This window comes from Polyodon spathula, chromosome 20 (assembly GCF_017654505.1).
Source record: "Polyodon spathula isolate WHYD16114869_AA chromosome 20, ASM1765450v1, whole genome shotgun sequence".
Classification (NCBI taxonomy): Eukaryota; Metazoa; Chordata; class Actinopteri; order Acipenseriformes; family Polyodontidae; genus Polyodon; species Polyodon spathula.
This window is the reverse complement of record NC_054553.1, coordinates 2,731,390-2,750,000: the sequence shown is the minus strand read 5'-3', so window position 1 is coordinate 2,750,000 and position 18,611 is coordinate 2,731,390. Positions and strand designations below refer to the sequence as shown.

The window sequence follows — 18,611 nt, the reverse complement described above, 5'->3', positions numbered from 1 at the left end:
TTAGAGGATTTGAATCCCATCCCAGTTTATTTAGTTTGTGTTCGAGAGAATGTGGGAGCAGCGCTGAGCCACCAGATGGCAAACGCTTTTTTTTTTTTTTTAGCTGTTTTCCCCACTGTGTTTTGTTGCTTGTTTTTGTAATAACTTACACGTACATCCATTGCATTCCACAGCAAGGCTACCAATGCTGGGTCCCTAGTGGCATCCACTACCCACTGCAACTGCCTGCATTAATAAAACCAGGACGCTTGTGCGGCGTTTTCAACTTCAAACCCTGTGTCTCTCTGTCTCTCTCTCGTTTCTCAATGGACACCCACACAGTAACAGAACACCCCTGTTACTGTACCGCACTGGAGCAAGCAGGGCATTGAAAATGAACGGTTTATACATGCACACCTGGGCAATGCAATCAGTTTTAGTGTGACCCCCCCCCCCCCACCCCCCCCCCCCCCCCCCCCCCCCCCCCCCCCCCCCCCCCCCCCCCCCCCCCCCCCCCCCCCCCCCCCCCCCCCCCCCCCCCCATTAAAATGTGTTCTTGTTTTGGAAAGTAACCATAAAAATAGAGCTTTTATCAAACATTTTTCCAGCGGATGCTTAAGAACCAGGATCTGGCTAAATGGAAATTAAATTATAGGAAATCATAGCGAGACATTAGCCAAAAACATCCATTAAGTTATTTTAAGCAACACACCCACAGCAGTTGTGGCTTTGGTAATGTATTTACCTTTTCAGAAATGCTGTTCAGTCCTGGGTGGCGACTGTATTCATTTCATTTGCAAATTAAAGTGCAGCCTTAACTTGCAACTTTTTCTTCTTATTAAACATTTTCTATTTCGTATTATTTCATATTTTTCAAAGGTCCCTAATGCATGATCATGTCCACTCTTCCGTCAGTCAGTCAGTCTGTCTGTCTGCATTAGGTTCTAATATAATGACTCTTACTTGCCACCTTCAAGAATGACCAGATATACAAATATACATCAATGTGCACAATCAAAATTATTTCCATGAACTTACAAACACCAAAAATATAGAAATACACAAAAATATAGACAGATAAATAGATAGACAGAGAGATGCCCAGATGTGTAGCTGGGATAGTGGCCAGACAGTCTCAGTAATGCTGCCAAGTGCTCTATTATTCACCTGACCACCTTCTGAATGGTGGAAGATAAAACTACTTTACACATGAAATAAAACTACTGTATGAGCCACACTGCATGTCTTTGATTCCCTGTGCTGACTGCTAATACAGAGCATTACTGCAGTGTTTTGGATGCAGTCATTTTGCCATAGTACTACAAAATAAACATGCATATATAACTTACAAAAAACAAAATGCTTAAAAATACAGAAAAGCGCTACTCAGTTACGAATGAGAATTTCTGTGAAGGTGAGTGAATAGAAGGAGTCTTTACCGTAATTACTCATTACGACTGCAAAATCCACAATTAATAAATGTGATTGCTGGATTTCAAGGACATGTCAATGTGAAATAAACAAAGCAATGCATTTCCTGGCTGCAGTGAAACATGCATCAATGCCTGTAATAAAGAAGAATTGTTTTTTTTTCCACAAATGTGACAAACAGTATAGAGCCCATCATATTTATTTGGTAAGTAATAGTAATTTGAACCGTAATTACTGTCATTTAAACTTCACAGTCATTTTAATTGTGGTTTAACATTACTGGGTTTTAATCAGGAAGGTTTTAATGTCTGCAACTTTTTTTTTGCTTTTTCCAAATGAATGCATGGCTATTTCAAATGATGACAAGGTACAATGTTAGGGAGGGGCTGTGACTCAGTACATTGTTAAACAGCCTTTAATGGTTCTTCCATTTAATTTAAATCTGTTAACCACTTTTATTTATTTATTTTACTAATGTATTCAAATGTTAATATGAATGTAGGTTATGTGAAGCCTGCAGAGAACTAGTTTACTATTATAGGACTCTAGGTTAGAAATGCTCCAGAAAAGATTAACAAAGACAAAGTAAGTTTCCCTGATGCCTGTCCAATTCAGTGCCCAGGCTTAAAAGACTGAATCAAAGACATTTACTACACTGCCATACTCATAAAGCATTGAAAGGTATGTGTTAAGCAAATCACACCAGTATGCACAGGATTATACATATACTACAGGGAGTTATATTAATAGCCATCTGTGTTTTGTGGGACTACTTTAAGAATCTGTAACTGTTTCAGTCCCCCAGCATTATGAAGCTGTACACAAATAAATATATATAGTATACTACAATATATATATATATATATATATATATATATATATATATATATATAGACCCCACATAGACAGTAACTTGAGTATCGTTGTTGTAAGTAGATTTTTGCCTTTGCCTGTATAATTAATCTGTCAGTAGAAGGCTAGCAAGCAGAGAAACACATAAGAGAGAATGGTTTTTCAAGGTCAGGTCTAATATGGGCAGGAGGAAGCTTGCCAAACACTTTCATGTTCCCACCAAAGCCTTTCAATCCTGACTTTTCATGGAGAATGATCTGCTTCACCAGCCTTTCATTTTTACTCACATGCCCTGTCCTCTTTGATTCCCGGGTTTGAAACGGCTGAATTCAGCTGGTTCTTGTTTTCGCCAGGACTGGGGGCTGACTGTACACAAGCTAATGCGACTCAAATTCATTGTATCACTGAAACTACCCCAGCGAGACAGCAGTAATATGTGCACCGCATTCTTCCATGGTGTGCAGTAACTGGCGTGTAGGCCCCAAAGGTGAAGGGACAGTACCCTTATCAGTACACTTAATAATCAGGAATGACTGTGCAGGCATAATGCAATGGTGTGTGTACCAACAAATAAACCATATTGAGCACAGTGCAGTATATAAGTGATGAGTCATACAGTGAACAAATTAGAAAGAATAAATACATTATATATATATATATATATATATATATATATATATATATATATATATATATATATATATATATATATATATATATATATAAATAAATAATCACAAGTGTATATCTAGCATGGGATATTTTTTTGTTATCTCACATGAATGGATAACATGCGCACCTGAACTAGTTTTGAATGTGTCTTTGTTTACATTCCAATCCAGTGCTGTGCTGTGCTGCTGAAGTTCAGGACTGAGCTGCGTGTCAGTAGTTCAAACAATATTGCCACCTACATACCTATATGTGTCTTACAACAACTTTAAACTGGACTCCCGATTTCCTTGAGAACGCGTTTAGTCAAGAAATGCCAGTTACTGATCGGCCTGCGTCTGACTTATCTGAGCGGCCTGTAGCACCTTCATTAAAACCAGTAAAGGCAGGAAACAACAGAGAGGATGGAAATTGACAGACTGAGCTCAACGTTCTATTTAAAGATGGTTACACAGAGGCCATAAACAGGGTTCGAAATTAATCCACGTCACGTCGAAGCACAGTCTGCTGACAATGAAAGTAAAGATCCAGCAGGTAGAATAATCCCTAAATGAATTGATTTAACACATAAAATGTACACATTGCATTGCTATTTATTTTAAATAGATACTTGTGGTATAAACAGAATACTGAGTGATCGTTCGTGGGATACGGTTTTTATTCCTCTTAGGAGTATGTCCTTACATAACCCACTAACTCTGTCGTGGCTTGTGATTTACTGAGACATCCTGCTGTGAATAAAAAAAGTTTCTAACGAATGATTATATATAGTATATACATATAGTGTTGGTTATCGTTAACTGATAAAGGGTTGAATAAATTCTGTGAACTGATGTCTTTATCCCTTATCTATGCTATGCATATTTTTGCAATCGTTTCCATTGATGTGTATCTTATTCAAAAAGTCTGCTTTTTTTACATCAAGCTGCTGCTGTATCTGTGAACAAAATAGAAAGCTCTTGTTGGTTCCGATTCCCTGGTATAATAATCCTGCCGAGGGAGGCGCAGGGCATGGCAGTGCCATCAAGGTTATAAAAGGACATCTCTCTGTTAGGTCCAGTTCCTGTTTTCTATTGTTCAACAGCCTAACTGCATACAAGTCTTTCTCTACATTGCTGAGATTCACCAGAGAGACAGTTAAACACGCTGCTGATACTTATCCTCAGTGAATACTGACATAGTATTTAACCAGTGTTAAGAGATAAGCAATTCTGAATATTAGTAAAACAAGCAAACAAAATAAACCAACATCTTACTGACATGTTTTAAGAGACCCTGAAAGGGCTCGACTCAGGTTCAGTGCATGTTTAAAATGATGGCTCTCAACTGTTAACAGCATACTTTTCCAGCTTTTATTGTGCGATCCTATTGAAGGACTCTCTGATTTCTTAAGGCTCCACAAAGTATAACCCCCAAAGTAATTTCAGATGTATTAATAACATAAAACCCTCAGCCCCCATTCCCCACAGTTTGATGAGAGTTCCAAATGTACCTTTTAACAGCAAAGAATGCATTAGCTGTCTGAGCCTTGAAGTGTTGATTCTAAAGATGTTGTTTTCTAAACCATTGTTAGAGACTGATAGTTTTTTTGTTTGTTTTAACGTCAAATAAAGCAACACAATTTGCCCCTTTCTGATAGCAACCTTGGCTACAGAATATAAACTATAAGAAGTGTTGCTTGTACGACAATGGAAGCAGACAATACGCAGAATGTTCTCGAAGCCAAGTAAGGGACGTTAAAATTCTAATGGAATGGAATTATTGCCACCTGCTAAACTCACAATTCCTTTCTAAAGAATGTTCGACAACAGAGTACAGATCACAGCGCCCCCTACGTTAAAAACAGCATCCATTGGTTCCCACAGTCTATCCCTGCAAATGGTCTGCTAATAAGAAAAATTTTGTACAAAACCATAAGAGACATGATCAACTGTACATTGTAACTTATAAGAGCACAAACTGAACTTAGTATTCTTTGGTGCCTTTCTTTAGATTCTGTAATCACAAGACTGCTTCAGGCAACAAGATTCTGGCCTAGGCACCTCAATCAGTACTGGAGTCTCCAAAGGGCAGTTTAATATGTTACAGGATTGCGCCCAAAGCTGTTCAGAGATAAAGATCTAGAATGAAAAGGAAAATTCTAACCCTGCAAAAAAAAAAAAAAAGATCCAATTTAATTGCAAACGCCCATCTAACCTGATAACCAGGATATACCAGTAAGAAATTAGATGGTAGGTACTGTAAGCATGTTAGGCTTGAAGGCCTCATCCATCTCCTTTGGAAAACATGGCAAGTATAGGCGTTCCAGACTTCCTCCTTGAAAGGAGGCATTTTCATTAAAAAGGGTGCCCGAGTTTTTCATTTGACCTCAGCAGTTAAGCCACGATAGACCCCTGCTAACGTCTCAGGAGAGGTTATCAATTTTTTTCTCACTTTATTTGTAAAGAATACTCTTTTGTGAATGTTTTAATCATGAGTAATAGAAGCTGAGAAGAGTGCGAACACATTTAATGGCGTTGATTAGGAAGCACTTAATAAGAACTTCAAATGGAAGCCTTACCAACACTCCAGATTTTCATAGAAGACTTGATTTGCAATTTGCAGATTTAAAAAAAAAATAGTCTTTTCAGAATTATTCTTAAGGAGAAGGTGATTGCACTTAACAGTAATGCATTTGATCACTCTACAAAGCCTCAACTCATAAATTATGTATAAATAAAGTTTTTTCAAACATGGCATTTGCTTTAATTTACAGAATACTCAGCATCTACTAGTGACCAGTTTGTGAATGACTATCCTGCAAGCAAAATTTTAGGTAGGATGACTACTGACAGGTTCAACTTCAGAATAAAACAAGGCAACTCGGAATCACTTTGTCTTACATTAGACACTTGAACCTCTCTTCACACACCTGTGCATTCCTCACAGTATCCTCCAGAAACTAGGTAATCCTGCCAGACACTTCGAGTATCACATTCAGGCATCTTCTACAGGACTTGCATTTCACCCTTCTTTTTTGCCTTGTTACACCAATCAGCAGCCCTGATACAGAAGGCTTCTGGGCTGTGAAGTGATCATTAGTTCTAGCAATATTAATGAAGCGAGTGCCACTCTGGGGGGAGAGGGAGGCTCTGCCATCCCATTCAGGGAGTGGTACAGTAGGCAGCAGATTAGACTACCTGCTCCTGATAGCAAATCAACAAGCAAAAAATAATAAATAAATAATAATATATATATATATATATATATATATATATATATATATATATAAAAAAATCAGGAGTAGTTTAATAGTTCTAAGCAAAATGTTTTATACTACTTATTGTTACAAGAGATTCAAATTTGCTCTTTGACATAGCATTCTCTTAACTGTGATATACCTGTACAGTCTAGCTCTTCTTCTCAATATTATATATTTTACCTTGCTCACAGATACAATTCCCTCCCTCACAGTAATTAGTATAGATTATCACAGTTAAACTAACAGCAGGCTGGCTAATTCCATTAACATGAGAGCAACAGATGAATTAATGGAACCATACGATTCTACTCAGCCCCACATTAAAAGAAGGGATGGCAGTTTGATGTGAAAAGTTACATTGTGTATCAGTGGCATGGCAAATTAGAGGTGTAGTTGTACTGTGCTCCATTTCCGGTTTCTTGTTTATTGGTAGTAAAGCCTACAGCAGATGATCAATCCAAGAATGTAAAAGACAATCTGCACGTTCCTTATTTTTTATAATTAATGTACAGCATTTACACTATCAGTGGGTACGTTTTTCGCTCAGGACTAATGCATTATACACTAATCAAAGCCCTGCATAGAGCTATTAATTATGCATTTGTTCATACATGAGAGGGTGGGGGGGGTGAAAACGCAGAGCTGAATACAGTATGCCCTTAAGTTCAAACAAATGCAGTACGCTGTAGTTAATTTAGTCTGAACATTGTACAGATCTAGAGAAGCCACGTGCATATGCTGAAGAAGTTGGCAGGCATTGTTTTTCTGTGTGATGCGGCACCTGGAATAGAAAAGCACGTTCTAAAAAGCAAGGAGGACGTGTTTAAGGGAACTGCGATCATTCAGACCTCAACCAAGTTTCTCTTGAAGTTAGGTATCACTTTTTAATGTGAATGTGAGCAAATACCTGCCTTAAAAAGGGGTTTAAAACTTTCCTTTTGACTCTTGAAATAAAAAGGCTATAATTTTATTTTAGAAAGTACAGAAAATTTAAAAACCAGCTGGAACACTAATCTAAAAACCTACTGCAATCATGACTGAATTACGCCTGTGTGGCCTCATGTTCCTTGTGAAATGAATGCAAAAATAGGATGGTCATTTGTTTTTTTAAATCATTTGTTTTGCCTAAAACTTGATACTAATGAAATACATTTTTTTCCTTAGAATTTGAGGAAGTTTTATTTAAACATGATGTTTTTACTGTTTTTAAAAGATGTTTTTTTTAAAAAAAAAGGTAATTTGATTGTAGAAAGAGCGATACTTTCCCTTATGCATTACTGGGACTTTGCCAATAAGAACAATGTTTCTAATTATATGTTGCATGAAATATAAATGCATACATCCACTATCATTCATATGTTTAATTGGATGTGCAAACAAAGTTATTGATCATTTACAATACATTTAAGCATGTACGCTTTTTTAAAAGGCAGAGATATTGCAGTTTTTTGTAACTGTGAATTGCTTGCTAGTTTGCTTTCAGCTTGCATATTATTTACACTGCAGTGCTGTGTAACCTGTAGTATTAACCCTAATAACCACACGTTCTCATTTATCTTTATTACCAAGACACACTCTTCATAAATCTTCAATTAGAGCCGGGCGCTTCACATGCATGCTAAAACGACAGATCAAAGACTTTTTATCCAAGATAGCAAGGTGGTTATACGGAATTCTCTTATGATGGAATGCAACACAAACAGCAGATATCTGTTTATTCTATCTGTTCCAAAGCACAGTTATTCAGATTGCACAGTGCTAGCAGGATACCGGACAGTGTGAGTGAAATGCAAAAAGACAACTAGGTGTAAACATTGCTTAACTGCTGTGGTAATGTACTTGTGCAATTGATTTAAAGGAGAGCCTGAAAGGATTAAAACTCCCAGGAATATAATCCCACTTAAAAACTCCACAACTGTCAAATTATATAGGTCTTTAAAAATTCTGGCATATGATTGGTTAAAACCTCATCACATGACCAAAAATAAATCCAAAGCATCTGGACCTCCTGGACAACAATTTTGTGAAGTAACAGAAAATGAATTACACAATATACTAAAAATCAAAGATGCTGCAAACACTAACATCATCATGAAAACTGCGCTTTCAGTGTTTTCTGACTTCCTACAATTCAAACAAATCCAACTCAACGATGTAAAGAAATACGACGTTCACAAACTCAACGGACTCCTGCGAGAATTCAATGCTCTATGGACTTCAAAAACACTACTTCCTTGACTGATTACATAAAACAGATATTGACTCATAATGTGAAACTAAAGGCCCCTCATGAAGAACTATAGTTACCTCCAGGATACAATGCCTACTGTTCTTCCCTTGGGGGCCACAGTTTCAAACGATACACCTCCTTTCCAGCCGATATTTACTCTATTTGCAGATTGCTAGAATAGTAGTTATTTCCAGAACTGATCCTCAATTTAAAGAGATTTCCCCAGGGATCTACTTCACATTAGCCAGCATAAAGTAGTTTCTGAAGTTTTTACCCTACCTCAGGGAAAGTCCTAAAATGAGCCATGAACCTAGGCTAGTCAGCACAGGGATAGTCATTATTGTGTCTTTGCCTGTAATCCATGAGATAAGTGAGACATGCGAACAACTGCATCAACTGTGCAACTCCCATCATAACTTAATAAAGAAACACACTGGGGGAAAAAACAACTACTTCAGCTCAGCGTGCTTGAGTAATCACTCAGCAAGTGCATCTGCTAAACCAAAATGAGATCTTTTCTTTCCAGGGCTTCTTATTTATAAAAAAATGAGATGATCGGTTTTTGAATCATTAAGTGTTAACAGTACGTTGATACATATCTCTTATCGGGGGTGAAATTCTCAACAAAAGTAGTGCAGGTAACCATACCATGTGAAGAGGCTGCTTTCCAGTGGAAGGTGAACAGATGGTATGCATGCGCGTTGGATGAAAAGCAGGTAAAACAATAAGTCCCAGTACTGAGTAAGAACATAAGAACATAAGAAAGTTTACAAACGAGAGGAGGCCATTCGTCCCATCTTGCTCGTTTGGTTGTTAGTAGCTTATTGATCCCAAAATCTCATCAAGCAGCTTCTTGAAGGATCCCAGGGTGTCAGCTTCAACAACATTACTGGGGAGTTGATTCCAGACCCTCACAATTCTCTGTGTAAAAAAGTGTCTCCTATTTTCTGTTCTGAATGCCCCTTTTTCTAAACTCCATTTGTGACCCCTGGTCCTTGTTTCTTTTTTCAGGCTGAAAAAGTCCCTTGGGTCGACATTGTCAATACCTTTTAGAATTTTGAATGCTTGAATTAGTTCGCCATGTAGTCTTCTTTGTTCAAGACTGAACAGATTCAATTCTTTTAGCCTGTCTGCATATGACATGCCTTTTAAGCCTGGAATAATTCTGGTCGCTCTTCTTTGCACTCTTTCTAGAGCAGCAATATCTTTTTTATAGCGAGGTGACCAGAACTGAACACAATATTCAAGATGAGGTCTTACAAGTGCATTGTACAGTTTTAACATTACTTCCCTTGATTTAAATTCAACACTTTTCACAATGTATGCGAGCATCTTGTTAGCCTTTTTATAGCTTCCCCACATTGTCTAGATGAAGACATTTCTGAGTCAACAAAAACTCCTATTTCATAGATTCCTTCTCCAATTTCAATATCTCCCATATGATATTTATAATGTACATTTTTATTTCCTGCGTGCAGTACCTTACACTTTTCTCTATTAAATGTCATTTGCCATGTGTCTGCCCAGTTCTGAATCTTGTCTAGATCATTTTGAATGACCTTTGCTGCTGCAACAGTGTTTGCCACTCCTCCTACTTTTGTGTCGTCTGCAAATTTAACAAGTTTGCTTACTATACCAGAATCTAAATCATTAATGTAGATTAGGAATAGCAGAGGACCTAATACTGATCCCTGTGGTACACCGCTGGTTACCACACTCCATTCTGAGGTTTTTCCTCTAATCAGTACTTTCTGTTTTCTACATGTTAACCACTCCCTAATCCATGTACATGTGTTTCCTTGAATCCCAACTGCATTCAGTTTGAGAATTAATCTTTTGTGCGGGACTTTGTCAAAAGCTTTCTGGAAATCTAAATAAACCATGTCATATGCTTTGCAATTATCCATTATGGATGTTGCATCCTCAAAAGTACCGGTGAGTACCAGCAGAATTTTAACCCCCCAGAGATTTTTTATTCCTGCTATAATTCCAGTATACTGCCTAATGCATAACAATCAGTTCACGGCAAGTTTTAATTATTTATATGGGTATTGCCTGCTGCAAGGTGAAACAATTGTATTAGCTGTCACTCCTCATCACTGTCTAGGCTAGGGGCATGATATTGTGCAAAATCATTCCGTAACTTCAGATGGTGTCATTCTGAAGTTCAGTGTCAAGTGGAAATGACACTCACTGTTCAATCCGCTCAGCATCAGCTATGACATTCAACTTCCACGCTACCCTTCTAACTTCACCACTCCCTCAAACACATCACAGGTCTCTATAGATCCTCTCCATCTGCCAACTGTTTATTAACACTGGCACTGTTAGAAATACAGTTATGTGAATGCATTAGAAGTGTATAGTTATTGCTGTGATAAGCTGTTTCTTCAACTCCCATCACAACTTGAAACCTCCTGTCACGTGTTCATTGACCAAAGGAGACTATGGTCTAAGGATTCTGTGTTCCCCATTGCTATAATGCTGGTGGTTACAAATTGACTCTGCTTTGACCAATGATGGCTACTCCAGGAAGCTAGTGTTTAGGAACATTAACTCCCTAATGACCTGTTAACTTCTTTTTAAAAACACAAACAAGCATAGTTCTCTTTTGCAACAGACAAACATCACTGCACATAGTGACAGCAAGAAAGATTTTAATGGATTATCGAAATTTATTTCCCAGAAAATATACTGTCACAGAGAGATTAAAAGAAGTATGTTCACTGCTTTCACTGTTAACTGTGCACATTGGCTGCCATTCTGCTGTAAATGAATCCTGTCAGAACAGCTTAAGCATGTATTTAATTGAAGATGGGTTTACTTGTTGGGTTTAATTCCCAGTAGGGTCTTCTGGCTGGAAACACAAACTAAATAGAGAGATACTTCTTTGTGAGACTTGAAGATGCTGTAAAACGCACACATTGCCACATTCTTTAATCTTCTTTTTTTTTTTTTAATTATCCAGAACCACTCCTTCGAAGAAGTCCTAAGGCTCACAGTGGCAGTTTCATGAAGCCGCTGGCAGTTTATGTATTCAGTACATCAGTCAGATGCAGTAATTGGTGAACAACATCGACACAAAATATTCAACTGGCACAGGCAGCAAGCTGAGATTAAAGAACTCACTTTCCTTTGTCCAGATTTAAAAAAAAAAAAACTAAAAAAAAACTGAATGCATGTCTACTTGCTACACATATGCATGTTTGGATTGGTGCTGTTATTTTACGCACAAGCAACAAAATCATTTTTACAGCAATCTAGATACTTGTCCAATAAATAATTTATATGATAATGTTTAAAAAATAAAAATAGACTGTTTAGAGACTCATTCTACTGCACAATTGGGTTCTCCTAAACTGTTCTACTAAAACAATACACAGTATGGTCTTTCCATCGAAGTTTAAGCTTTTTTCTTACAAATTGTCGGTCTCTGGTTTATTGGTTTTTATTGTACTTCTCTATCGATGGCTGTTCTTGTTTATCAGACAATGGTTTTGAAGTCCCAGCCCATCAATTCATCATTCGAATACATTTTTCTGACACCACTCTGAACGAGGCTACAGTTCGGCAGGCAAGAACAGAAATCCCAGGGCACATCTTCTCACTGTGCAGAGCAGTTCACTTACGAGACGCCTTCACACAGTTTTCAACAATGGCAGGACCATGAATATCAAAGCATTCAACGCAACTTGAAAGGTATTATTAACCTCTTACACCCTTTTCAGTAGTATTTAAACCAACACGACGGCGCTGAAGGAGCTGGGTAATTGAAAACCTGGCTGAAAGAATGACATCTAATCAAGACAGAATTATTTATTTATTTTTTTTAATAAACCACACAGCCATTTATATTAATTATATGCATACTGAATGCACTGTATCATGATGGAAGGTCAGAAAATCTCCAGTAAATAAGGAACAAGGTATAAGGTAGGACTTGCTCAAGTAGAGCAATGTGTCAATGTAATAAAAAAAAAACACGCCAACATTTATAACAATGAAATGGTAAAACGTATGCAGACAAACATTCTGGAGACAAAAGTTAAGCAGACAAGTGTGTTGGCTAATGTCATGTATACATGCTTCACATACAGCGTGCATCAGTTTTGGCTCTCGCTATTCCTCTGAAACCTCTCTGAATCCCATTGCCATGTTTTAATCAGGACTATCAATATTCAGAAGCTTGAGTCTGAATTACACGTGGTTCACTGAGCACCTGAAATTAAAAAGCGAAGAAGGAGCAATGCAGATTCTGTGCGGTGCCCGTGTGCAGTATTTCTGTGTGATTTATTGAGTCAGTGTACTGTAAAGGACACAGACGTGAGTTACAGTATGATACTAATATCCTCTTTATGGAGGGAATAACTCAGTCAGTATTCTCCTGTCAAGAAAGCATATATTACCATTTAACCTATATGGCTCTCAGTTTCCAGCCATTGCAACACAATCTGCACGCCACTTGTGTTCCAGCAATGTTATTCTTGTGTCTTAATAAAAGGTGTACTGTGTAATTACATTTTATGTAGAGAATGTGATGTGTGTGCGTTTATTTATTTAAAGTAGGTTTAAACAAGTGATAACCGCATCTTCAATAACCATCCCTAATATGTAGCAATGTAACAATAACAGCTTTAACACTGTCTCTTCTGGTTATACTGTATATCTAAATCTACCTATCTATCTATCTATATATATCATTTCAAATACTAGAATTCTTGTCGGTATCTAACCGTGTGACATGGTCTGATTACAGCTAGCTGATTGGAGGGAGTCTCTCATTAATGCACTGGAAGTTATTTGGTATTGAGGAAAATTAGCAGCTTAATCTGTCTTTTTTTTAAATTATTTTTTTTACTTTAGATATGCGAGGAACCAAAAAATGTTGAGCACAAGAAAAGACAAACCAGGAATAATGTTGCTAGTTCAAATACAAGGTACGAAAATGGATTTCAAAGGTTCGGTCATCACTCCTCTCAAAGACTCAAGGTGGCCAGCTGTTCTGCCCCCAGAGGGAGACACAGTGCAGATGAGAAAAAGTTAAAAAATATATATCTATCTCTATCTATATATATATATATATATATATATATATATATATATATATATATATATATATATATATATATATATATATATATATCAAATCAAGTGTATAGGGTCTGCACAGTAATATTAAACAGATTCCTTTATATTTTCCACCATTCACAATTATGCTATTGGTGAACCGATAAGATAAAACCAATTCATAAAAAGTCAAGAAGCTAAATTTCAAAAAATATATTTCTATCTCTTATTCCAGTTACTGACATGTTCTAATATTCCTGCTGAAATTCTATTACAATGTTAAATGTTGCATTGAATAAACTTAGATAAGTGCTATATTAAACAGCACTCTGTATCACTTTCTGATCAATAACTACTGAAGATGAAAAGCAATAACAAACTCCAGGGAGTGTGTTGTGCTTGGATTACAACGAGCTCCAAAGATGGTAGCCATTAAAATAGATTCCACTGTGGGAAAATATCGAGATTTATTTTAGATTATTTATGGCTATCCAAGAATTCAGTTGTACTTACAGTATGGTGCTGCTATCTTCATAGCACCTTTCAGAAAGTACTAAAAAACTGTGTACAAGTTATACAAGTGCACAAAACAAATTAAGAAACATACATTTACTTTTCTCACAGTTACATGTTTGGTTTGTTATTTGCTACTTTAAAAAATGATAGCGAGACACGGTAGGGCTATTGCATGGGCTAAATATGTATATCTCCAAAATCTTTACTTTTCTTGAAATCCATGAGCACTGTCTCAATGGTATCCAGAAATAGCACACAGGTGTTAATTAAAATTTTAAGAGGTCAAGTACTTTCTGTTAAAGAACTCAGAACAGGCTTGAAACAAAGAGGAGGACTGGAAGGGCCAACTTTGGACACAAATGCTATGAATACGACTTTTTATTAAGCAAAAGACTGGGCTTGTTAATAAATTATCAGAGAAAAGACGTGAAAAAACGGACAAGTGGGGGATTTTTTAAAAGGAAACCTTTACCTTTAATCTTGAGCTTTTTATGTTTGCGTCTACGAATACTGCAAAGTAGAGCCTGTATGCATTTCCAGCCTTCTCCTTGTTAGCATTGCTATTCAGAAGCTATAGTACTTAGGATATGAAGAGGCGTGCAAGATGGAGAACGCACCTGATCCCACTGCCCAATCAGAGCCTCTCAAGTCCTTATTCTAAGAATAGCTGTTCGCTGCAACAAGCAATACTCTTGTTGATCACAATGCTTTGGAAGTTTTTCAATCATTTTTTTTTCCTGCAACAAAAAAATGGAATACCTCCCCAATAAATAACCCAAACATAGATCAGCAAAATAAACCAAAAACTGTGACACATATAGGAATAAGAATGGTCTCGTCTTTGGCTGCTCATGAAAAGGCTGCTTGTTTTCAAATGTACTTTTTAAAAATATGCCTAACAACCTGAGGCTGTTAGAACCTGAGGTCACAGTAGAGTGTGCACAGATACCAGCAACTCCACCAATCAGCAAGGAGCTTCCTCTAGCATTAGGATTCTACAAACCCATTCTAGAAAACGAGACAAAGAGAGTCACACACTGGCACATTGACACCTTGAACAACAAGGCGATGGAATTGATTATTTTGCATCTAAGATAGCTGCCGCAGTCAAACCTTAGCCGAGGAACAACCAAAGCATGAAATGTATTCTTCAGAATTCTGTAACAGTTAATCAATAGGCAAAGTATTAAAATGTATGTTTTTAAAAATTATCGACAAGAGGCCTTGGAATAATTTAAAAATGTTAAGCCACTTTTTTTTTTCTCGCTATATTTGTGTGGATGCAATAAAGGTCTCAGATACAATTATGCTCACCTTACAGCAAATGATATTTGCACGTTGGAGACGAACACAGAGGATAATGTAGATTCAGAGCTTTAATCTTACAGCACTGAATGCAAGAAGCTGCTCATTTGTGTAAACCTCTTTGTTTAATGCACAAAGCTGTTTTACCATACATGTTAAAGGATGGCCTCCAATTAGCATGAACTGAATAAATTTAAAACTTAATGAAAACAACTCAAAAACACACAATCAGTTTTCTTCATGTGTTCAGTCCATTTCTCAAATCAATGTATTGAGTTTACATGTGAATAAATCCATACTCGCCCTACATTGTTTATGGGATCAATTTGTTTACATAAAGTCTTTTTTACCTGTACTGCTTCAATCAAAGTCTCTAGTTTTGACTATGGATTGTATGTCTTGGCAAAGCTGATAGAAATGTTTGAATTACAAAAGGAAAAATCTGTGATAGAGTCATGCATGAAACCACAACCTATTGATACAAATTACAAGCCAGTGAAAATCAGCAATACAAGAATCTGTTTTAAGGCTAATTAACGTTATGTATATTCATTTTCATACAAATAATTAAGCTTTAATACATGATGCTTTCTGTCTCAAAATAACAGCAACATAGTTAGTAGGGCATCTTAAAAAAAAAACTGATCATAAAATGAAAACTGAAATCCTTTTCTTATAATTCAAATATTCTGCACTGCGCATAAGTCTAGTTAGATCTCTTACAGCAAAGTGTACAAACTCAAGTGGCTATTCATTTTGAGCTACAGAAGAACGCGGCATGAAGCACTTCACTGTTCCATGCTCCTAACCTTGTAGACTGTGTGTAGGAAAAGGGGCAGAATAGTCTGTGTAGAAGGGCTTACTAACACTTTAGCTTGAAGCAAGGTGATAACATGTAATTATCTCCACTGCCACGGTGACATGCAATAAAGAAATCTGCATTTTCTGCATCTTAACTGAAAGTTGTCATCAGGGTTAAAATGTACATTTGCTGTCATTTTCCTTCAATTTGGCTTCAGCAGGTGTATACCGATATGAGCTTCAAGCAGGCTCCTGTGTGTGTGACCAGAGATTCAAGTATTCCAGATGGAACGGTGGAATATTGTGACAGCAAGGAAACGATTCTGGCTGTGGTTATTTAGAATCATGAAGGATTAAGACTTGGAAAGGTAGGGAAACTTTATCCTTCAATACTGTAAAGGAATGTGCATTTCAGGAATGTCCTGTTCATCTTCACAGAAAACAACACACTGTACTTACTTCTCTAAAACTCATACAAGCCTAAAATGCCATATTTCTATGTATGCGGTATGTGCCATGCGTCGAAACAAACATCAGCTACATAGCGATACCTTACATTTCAAGGGCATAGTTTACTTTCCCATATTAGTTCATTTCTGATCCCATGTGCATAAACACATTACTGAAATAATCAGATAATACAAGACTATTATTATTATTATTATGAATCATTATTATCACTGCTCACAGATTGCAGTACTGTGGCTTCAATTAGCTATCTACAGTAATTATATCTATCTATATTTATTTATATAAGCTAGATCTCTCTCTCTCTCTCTCTCTCTCTCTCTCTCTATCTATCTATCTATAATCAGCGACAAACTTTTGCTGGACCCTGGCTGTTTTAAACATTATTTCATTTTCAATGCACCCACACCCTACATACACACTTTGTATTTTTTTACTGTGAGCTTTACTGTAAACTCACGATTTAGAAACACACATAGCTACAGTAAACTCGGGCTTTAACATGGTAGGATAAGCATAAAGGAAAAATAACATCTCCCATCCCGTCTGCCCGAAAGAGCGATAAGACGAGGTTTTACGCATGAAACTTGTTGATAAATAAATTCCAGGTGGTATTTGAGAGCTGCCACAGTGTGAATCAGCCTCGCTGACAGGGCATCATCACCCAAGGGTGGACTCGTTCCACTGTGGAACAGCTCTAAGCAACATACAGGCACAGCGCATTATTCATTTTACACGCTGCATTAATATTAAATGCGACCGCTTTTGGAAGTGGCGTCGTTTTTCCCGTTTTATTGCATTGTATTGTATTGTATTGGTATTGTATTTATTTAGCTTACAGGTGCGTGATTTGTGTAGTATATCTAGCCGCTGCTGTAGCTCAGAAGCTTCAGCTCTATTTATACAGCAATATGATAGCCCGCTTCATCACCTGTGTTGAAGCTGAAGACCGTGGTGTGCAATCCGCTCGTGTCTTGGCAGTAGAGGTACTTCAGCTGATTGATTCGCAGGGATTATGGACACACTAAAACATGCTATGTTAAATTTGTAATTAATGACACGCATCAATCAATACGCAGGTAAAGTTTAAACCAATTACTGTACAGAATGTGCCAAACCTCCAGCTACCTGCTTGCTTCCTAGTGTGACTCGTTTTGTAGAATGATTGCTGAGAAACGACTGCATGCATGTATAATATAACTTAGTCACTGTCCCATTGAACACGACACTACAATGTGGAGAGGGAAACCCTGCTTAACACAACCTGTACATAGAAGGATCATCAGCAGCACAGATCCAAGTCTTTCATATTCGAATACTATCACTCAAATAACCTTTCAAATAACGTATCCTTATAATGACAATCGCAGACCAAAACCAAAGCCATGCGTCTTAAAAATATGAACACAACAGTCTATTTGCGAAACCCAGAAGTGCGTAATATATAACAACATACTATGTAATTATTATGTTAGATTTGTGTATGCATTATACAGAATATGCATATTATTATCAATACAAAACCAGCACCAAACACATCTCATTGTAATATGAAACAGCTGACACTACCTTTGCGAAGTGTTGACATAGCAGGGGGTTAGTCCCATTCAATCTCTCACAGCATGGTTGAAATAAAAATAATTAAAAAAAACAGTTAAATCCCACTTATCTTGATATATCCTGATTTATATTTTAAATCACTTGATTATGTCAAGCCCTGCGTTTGTCTTAGTCTCCTATATAAAGCACTGGTCAGCAGACACGCACTTGCATTCAAATCTTTTCGCTTCTTCCTGGGAACACTGATATGCTGGAGCTGCAATTCTCCCCAGTTTCTGCTGAAGCCTTTTGCTCTGGCTCATACACTAGCCCAGCCTCATTGGAACGTACCATATGCGTCTGCGGAAAGGGTGTGAGGCAGAACTGGGCTTCAGAAATGCAGAAACTCTGAAATGAAAATATATATATATATATATATATATATATATATATATATATATATATATATATATATATATATATAATCAGTTATTGAACAAATGCATGTCTTTG

General features: G+C 37.0%; 1 protein-coding gene across 1 annotated transcript in view; it reads right to left on the bottom strand.

Annotated features, from left to right (window-relative positions):
• Positions 1–18,373, bottom strand: part of LOC121295790 (teneurin-1-like) — a 162,838-nt gene extending 144,465 nt beyond the window's left edge. Inside the window, exon 1 of the mRNA XM_041220838.1 lies at positions 18,129–18,373. The gene's annotated coding sequence lies outside the window, so the exon portion shown is untranslated. The remainder of the gene's footprint in view (positions 1–18,128) is intronic.
• Positions 18,374–18,611: the final 238 nt, after the last annotated feature.